The sequence below is a fragment of the Amblyomma maculatum genome, chromosome 4 (genome assembly GCF_055883805.1).
Source record: "Amblyomma maculatum isolate TAMU_Amacu chromosome 4, ASM5588380v1, whole genome shotgun sequence".
Lineage (NCBI taxonomy): Eukaryota > Metazoa > Arthropoda > Arachnida > Ixodida > Ixodidae > Amblyomma > Amblyomma maculatum.
The window spans coordinates 138,079,351-138,086,589 of NC_139347.1; the positions used below are offsets into that span (position 1 = coordinate 138,079,351).

Below are 7,239 nucleotides of genomic sequence, written 5' to 3' on the forward strand. Positions count from 1 at the left end.
AGAGTGCAGTGGCGTGTTTGCGGACAGTGAAGTCGTACTCCTGCAGATGAAAGGCCCAGCGTGACGGAGGCCCAGGTGGATAATCTGCAATTGATCATCTTCAAATTATCATCTTCAAATGGTGAAAATCGCATTCCAAATCTATCTACGCGTAGCACTTTTTTAATTGCTGGTTGTATAAGGTCCCGTATGTATTTCGCGCTTGTATTTCCGTAGACACAGCGTCGTGCAGTAAAACCGTACTGACAAAGGCCTATGACAGACAACGGAAAGTAAAAGCGAGTGCCGTAAAAGCCAATTAACATTATCCACTATGGTGTACACGCGCCGGCGGCCCACTAGGAAGCTGAAGCAAAAAAATGTCAACTGCGTTATCCGGGAATCGAACCGGGCCACCCGCGTGGCAGGCGAGTATTCTACCACTGAACCACCGACGCGCTTGCACCACCGTAGATGCAGCGTCGTGCAGTGAAACAGTACTGACACAAGGCTATTACTGACAATGGAGTGGATGAGCGAGTGCCGTAAGAGTCAAATAAAACTAATCAGTATGGTGTGCACGCACCAGTGGTCCACTTGGAAGCAAATAAAAAGTCAACTGCGTCGGCCGGGAATCGAACCCGGGCCACCCGCGTGGCAGGCGAGTATTCTACCACTGAACCACCAACGCGCTTGCACCACCGTAGATGCAGCGTCGTGCAGTGAAACAGTACTGACACAAGGCTATTACTGACAATGGCGTGGATGAGCGAGTGCCGTAAGAGTCAAATAAAACTAATCAGTATGGTGTGCACGCACCAGTGGTCCACTTGGAAGCAAATAAAAAGTCAACTGCGTCGGCTGGGAATCGAACCCGGGCCACCCGCGTGGCAAGGGAGCATTCTACCACTGAACCACTTTTTTTTTCTTTATAGCCTGACTTCGACAAAAATACACCGCACTGGAACTCAAAACAGGAACAAAGGAATAATATATGTACACAAAGCTAGTTCGCGTTGCCTAACACCCACTGAGGGGCACGCATTGTAATGTTAAAATTCCTTGAGCACCGTCAAAGGTTCCAGCTTTGATAGCCACTCAGGAGCACATGGTTGCAATTTAAGCACGTCGAGCCATCGCTGCACACTTTCACGGAAATACATGCGGGCTGGCCGTGCATCTGGATCGCAGTGATAACCAGTCATTCGTGCGCGCCATATACTGTGGAGGCACATTAACATAACCTGGTCTAACGGCATATCATCGTGGTTATCCACTGGCAAATACCTAATGCCATGGGAATCAAGTGGTAACTGTTTTTTTATTGTTCTTTTCAGTACATCCCACAAATATACCAACTCCCAGCAATGCAAAAACACGTGATCTATTGTCTCTGGCTGTTTGCAGATGAGACATCGGGACCCCCCCCGGTAGAAACATACCCTTTTCCTCCATAAATGATTTTACATACAAAGTACTGGTATGTAGCATAAAGAAAAACGTTTTAGCTCCCGTAGCAACTTGCATTTCCTTTACGCGTTTTAATACATTACTTCCTGTGCCTCCATAGTATAAAGCTCTGTACAAGGGCATCGGGAACACCGCTTCACAAACATCCTTGTATAATGTTCTCCTGTTAACATTACTTAAATACTCTTTCGAAAAACGTGCGCTTAAGAATTTCACGCTCACAACAATTTCCCTAAAGAATCCAAAAAGAGAACCCGGCATACATTGAGTATAAACTACGAAATCAGGCAACGCTCGACCGAGTCTTTGTTGACACACTGTGCGCAGGAATGGATCACTGGCATCCCTAAAAAACTTAAACCGGTTGACAATCTGTCGCACAAACAAATGACCTAGACCAAGCCCCCCATGCTTCACCTGCCGGAACAAATTTGTCCGACTGCACCTCTCTCAACTCGAGGCCCAAACAAACACCGCAAAAACTAGATTCAATTTTTGCACATTTACACGGGAGCAATGCAACACTTGCATTACATACCATAACTTACTAATTAAAACAGGTTGCAAACTGCGGCTCTTGCAAATATTCATAATTGAGCGCTTTTCCATTTCTCCGCTTTTTTACGGGTTTCTTTGACCTGCTCTAGCCAGTATGGCTCGCTTTCCTTGTAAAATTCCAAGGGCACACCCAAGTACTTTGCAGGCGTTGTAGCCCACGACACATTAGCGAAAGTGTCGGGGGTCAGCTGCCATTCTCCGTGCCAAAATCCCAGGCACTTACGCCAGTTAACTTTACTCCCTGTGACTTTGCTAAAATGTTTTACCACATCCACTGCCCTCTTTATACTCTCCTTATTCATACGAAAAACAGCAACGTCGTCTGCGTAAGCCAGTAATTCGAATTCTGACTCCTGCAGTCGAAAACCATCAATGTCGTTGTTTTGTAGGATGCTTAAACACAATGTTTCAATATAAATGCCGAACAAAAGAGGGCTGAAGGGGGCAACCTTGGCGCACCGAACGTCGTAAGTTGATGGGGGCCCCCAGTGACTTATTGACAATTAATCTCGTAGTGCAGTTACGGTACGCCAAGGCCACTCGCTCTCGAATAACAGAGCCGACATTAACATAGTCTAATATACTGAACAAAATAGTATGTGCCACACAATCAAAAGCTTTCTCTAAGTCCAACTGCAGTAACGCAACACATGCATGAGTTGCATCGCAGCATTCGAGCACACTTCTCGCTTTGCGAATGTTCTGAAAGATAGATCGCCCTTTGATACCGCACGTTTTGTGAGGGCCCACTAGTTCGCATATAACCGTTTGTAGTCTGCCAGCAAGCACCTTCATATAAATCTTGTAATCAACGTTTGTCAGAGCAATGGGCCTGTAAGACGACAACTACCTAAGCTTATCTGGTTGCTCAGTTTTCGGAATAAGTACTGCGTGCGACGATTCGAAAGACGCAGGCAGTGCCTTCAGTTCATACGCTTCATTAAATAAGGCACACAACAAAGGAGATAGCTGTTCCTTGAACGCTTTATAAAAAGCCACACTCAGGCCATCAGGCCCGGGTGATTTCCCTGGGTTTAAACTTTCTATTGCCTGCTGCACTTCTTTTTCGCTTACTGGCCGCTCCAGTCTTTCTTTTTGTTCGTCATCAATTTTTGGCATCGCGTCAAGGAAGAATTGTTTAAAACGGTCCAAATAAACCTCTCGGGACAAAAAAAGCTCTTCATAATACTCCCGGAAAGCTTTCGCGATTCCTTCGTTATCGGTTTCTGTGCGTCCTGCCCAATCTACCTCTGCCACGTGATTTCGCCTTGCATTTGCTTTTTCTATTCCCAACGATCTTTTTGTCGGCGTCTCATCCATGGCCAATTTTTCCGCTTCGCATGTACCAGTGCTCCGCGATAACGGTCTTCGTCATTCAGTTGAAGTCTTTGTTTTACTTTTCTAACGTCGTCCATGTATAACCCTGGCGTGTTACACTCCAGGGCTAACAATTTATCTAGCAAAGATCTTAAATGCATTTCATTTTGTTTTCCTTGAAACCGTATGCAGCTGGCTTTTTCTATAGCTTTGATTTTAATTTGTTGCTTACACAGTTCTCATTCTTGACCCAGTTCGTGGGTGTCCTGACAAATCTTACCAATTTCTTCTTCTACAAGTCTGGTGAATTGCTCATCATTCAGCAGTTCATTATTTAACTTCCACAATTCCCAATTAAAACCGCTACCTCCCTTTCTTGTTCCAATTGTACACGGAACCATGATCTGAGTACGTTACCGCCAAAACATAATAATCCTGGCATTTTGGAGCCAGTTCTGCGGACACAAATTCTGTCAAGGCGGGCGTGACTCGCACCCTGAAAATGAGTATACTGAACCTGTCGCTCGCTCGTGAGACACTCTGCAACGTCTTCCAGTGCAAACTCGTCAATTAAGCGCGAAAGTACCTCTGTGATACTATCCCTAAATGTACGATGGCTAGTTTTGTCACCGGAGCTCAGTACACAATTGAAATCTCCCAGAAAGACAAGTTGCTTATCCGTGTTTAAATACTCCTCAACAAAATCAAACAAAGCAGCCCTCTCATCAACTACCGTAGGTGCATATATACAAACAGCACGCCACTCAGCGTAGCAAAATCTAAAATCGAGGACCACACCCCGACCCGATGGAAAAGAGACTGCACTACAAGACCCGGCAGCTTCTTCAGGACGCATCCAGCAGAAGTACCGACTGCATGACTGACAGCTGCGTAAAACCGCGACGGTAAACGTTTCACCATGCTCTCGGTCTCTTGTTCACCATCGACATTTGTCTCTTGAACTCCAAGTATATCGATGTCATTTTCATTTAAAAGGAGCAGGACTTGGCGCAGGACTCTCCTTCCTTTTCGCTGCTAGACCTCTCACGTTAAGGGTCGCAATCTTTAGTGACGGTACATGAGCCATTTTCTTAGAGTGAAAAGAGGCGTTGTTTGGTAGTGTGACTTCCTTGTCTGGCCTACTGAGTATCTCGTCACCGCCCCCCGGGGGCACTAACATGCCTGTCGTTGCTGCTAGCTTTTCAGCTTCTCCGACCCCTTTTGCAGCCTCTTCTGTCTCTGCCACATACATCTGGTGCTCAGTCATGTCCGCCCTCGCTGTTGGTGCAGTATCCACTGCATACGTTCGTACGCAATCTTCCTCGGCGTGGCCAAAACGCTTACACGTCGAGCAACGCGGAATCTTACATTCCCGACGCACGTGACCGGTCCCGCGGCAGCGCAGGCACTCCATTGGCCGCCCAGGCACCACAACAAGGGCCAACTCCCCTGCTACTCTTATCTGGTGAGGCAGGTCTTCTATCTTAATCCCGGCTTCAACTTCAGGAGCACGGTTCGCGTTGTTGAGCCCTTTTCGTGAACGCCCAGGACTCGTCACCGCTCACGGGTCACTTCGGTCACCTCACCGAAAGCCGCAAAAGCAGTTCGGATATCCTCATCCGCCACGCCATGCAACATCCAGTGGAGCCGTAGCTTCACCTGTTGATCCTCCGGGTCACGGATGATGCACCGTCGACCTTTCACTTGAAGCTCCTTGAAGGCTACCAGCGGCTTGGTTGCTTCATTGCTGCTCAAAGTCACCGCCCAGACATGGTTTATTTGGTAAGCCCCCAAGGCCACCACGTCTGGGAGCGTACCAGTCTTGGCCAGGGTGCCCCGGAAAACTTCAACCCTGAAGGGTCGCACTCGTACGTCGCCGTGCAAAAAAAACTGTGTTGAAAACAACACGTCTGGTGGGCAGATGCGGCAAAATGATCTGATATTGCTTATCATCGTTTCCGTTAAGCCTGTTACCGCGGCAGCCTGGGCCGCAATCGCCGCTCCGCCCGAGCTCATGATTCCCCGTCCGTACACGCCGGTGGCCGGAAGTAGAATCTCTACCACTGAACCACCGACGCGCTTGCATCACCGTAGATACAGCGTCGTGCAGTGAAACAGTACTGACACAAGGCTATGACTGACAATGGAGTGGATGAGCGAGTGCCGTAAGAGTCAAATAAAACTAATCAGTATGGTGTGCACGCACCAGTGGTCCACTTGGAAGCAAATAAAAAGTCAACTGCGTCGGCCGGGAATCGCACCCGGGCCACCCGCATGGCAGGCGAGTATTCTACCACTGAACTACCGACGCGCTTGCATCACCGTAGATACAGCGTCGTGCAGTGAAACAGTACTGACACAAGGCTATGATTGACAATGGAGTGGATGAGCGAGTGCCGTAAGAGTCAATTAAAACTAATCAGTATGGTGTGCACGCACCAGTGGTCCACGTGGAAGCAAATATAAAGACAACTGCGTCGGCCGGGAACCGAACCCGGGTCACCCGCGTGGCAGGCGAGTATTCTACCACTGAACCAGCGAGGTTTTTTTTTTTTTACCTGGTTATTGAGACAAATGAAATACATTGTAATAAAAAAACACTTCAGCCTGCTTTGGCTGAAGTGATACATTAGAATCTCCTGAACTCGATCAGTTCATCCAAAACATTCAGCCATGAAGGTGGCTCAACCTGCGCCCGATAAACTTCACGTACATAGCACACACTTTCAACAAAGTTTTCTCTGACCGACCGCACATTGACATCCGCATTCCTGACTGCCAATCGTGTCTTCCGTAAACTATGGAGGCCGAGCAGCATTATCATGTCGTAGGGAATACCTGTGTGATCTTTGTCTGTTGGTAGATAGCGTATTCCTATAGGTGTTATGGGCAAATCCTTCTTTATGGTACGTTTCAGAATATCCCAATAAAATACCGGGTCCCAGCATTCAACGAACACGTGCTCGATGTTTTTAGGCTTTTTACATAATAAACAGTTTGTGGTCCAGGGTACAAATATTCCTTCATGCGATGCCCGATCGAATGCATTTGCCAGTTCCAGTTGTATCATTGCTACTCGACCAGCAAAGTCATCACAACATTCTGGACTACTACGCGCAACATGAAGATTTGTGCATATACTGCGCCCTTTTATTCCGCAGGTTTGGTGCGGTCCAACGAGTTGCATGATCACACTTTGCAGGCGCTTGGCCAGAACCTTCATGAATATCTTGTAGTTGATATTAATCAGCGTAATCGGGCGATAAGACCCTACCTACTGCAGCTTCATTTGGTCATCCGTTTTGGGGATTAGCACTACGTGACCAGTACGAAAAGACAGCGGCATTTGTTTTCCTTTGTACGCTTCCGTGATCACCGCATGTAAAGCTGGGCTAATTTCATCTCGAAAAGTCTTATAAAAAGCGGACCGAGGCCGTCGGGCCCTGGCGTCTTCCCAAGGACTAGCTCGTCAATTTCACTTTCAACTTCACCAATGCTGATAGGTTGTTCTAGGCGAGCAACAGTGTGCTCATCTAATCTGGGCACTAGCGATAAAAATTCATCACGCAGTTCGCACCTCGTTCTTTTATTCCCTACCAGTTCTGTATAATATTCCACAAAGGCCTGCTTCATTTCCTTCTTGTCGCTGGTAATCTCATTGTGGTACCGAATCTGCCGGATTTCTTTCTGCGTTGAGTAGCGCCTTTCATCGCACAACGCACGTTTGTTCGGTGCTTCACCTGGCCACAACTTTTCGGCCCGCGCTCTTATCACCGCCGCTCTGTACTTGTCTGTCTCCAGAGCTTCTAACTGGTTCTTTAATTCTCGGATTTTGTTTACGTACATGCCAGGCGCTGCTGTTTCCATACACAGTATGAAATCCAAATTGCCCTTCAATTCTTTCTCCATTTTTTG

The 7,239-nt window shown here is 47.4% G+C and overlaps 1 non-coding gene across 1 annotated transcript; it reads right to left on the bottom strand.

Moving 5' to 3' along the window:
• Nucleotides 1-599: 599 nt before the first annotated feature.
• Nucleotides 600-670, bottom strand: TRNAG-GCC (transfer RNA glycine (anticodon GCC)). The gene has a single exon. It is a non-coding gene; the product is annotated as a tRNA-Gly (tRNA).
• Nucleotides 671-7,239: the final 6,569 nt, after the last annotated feature.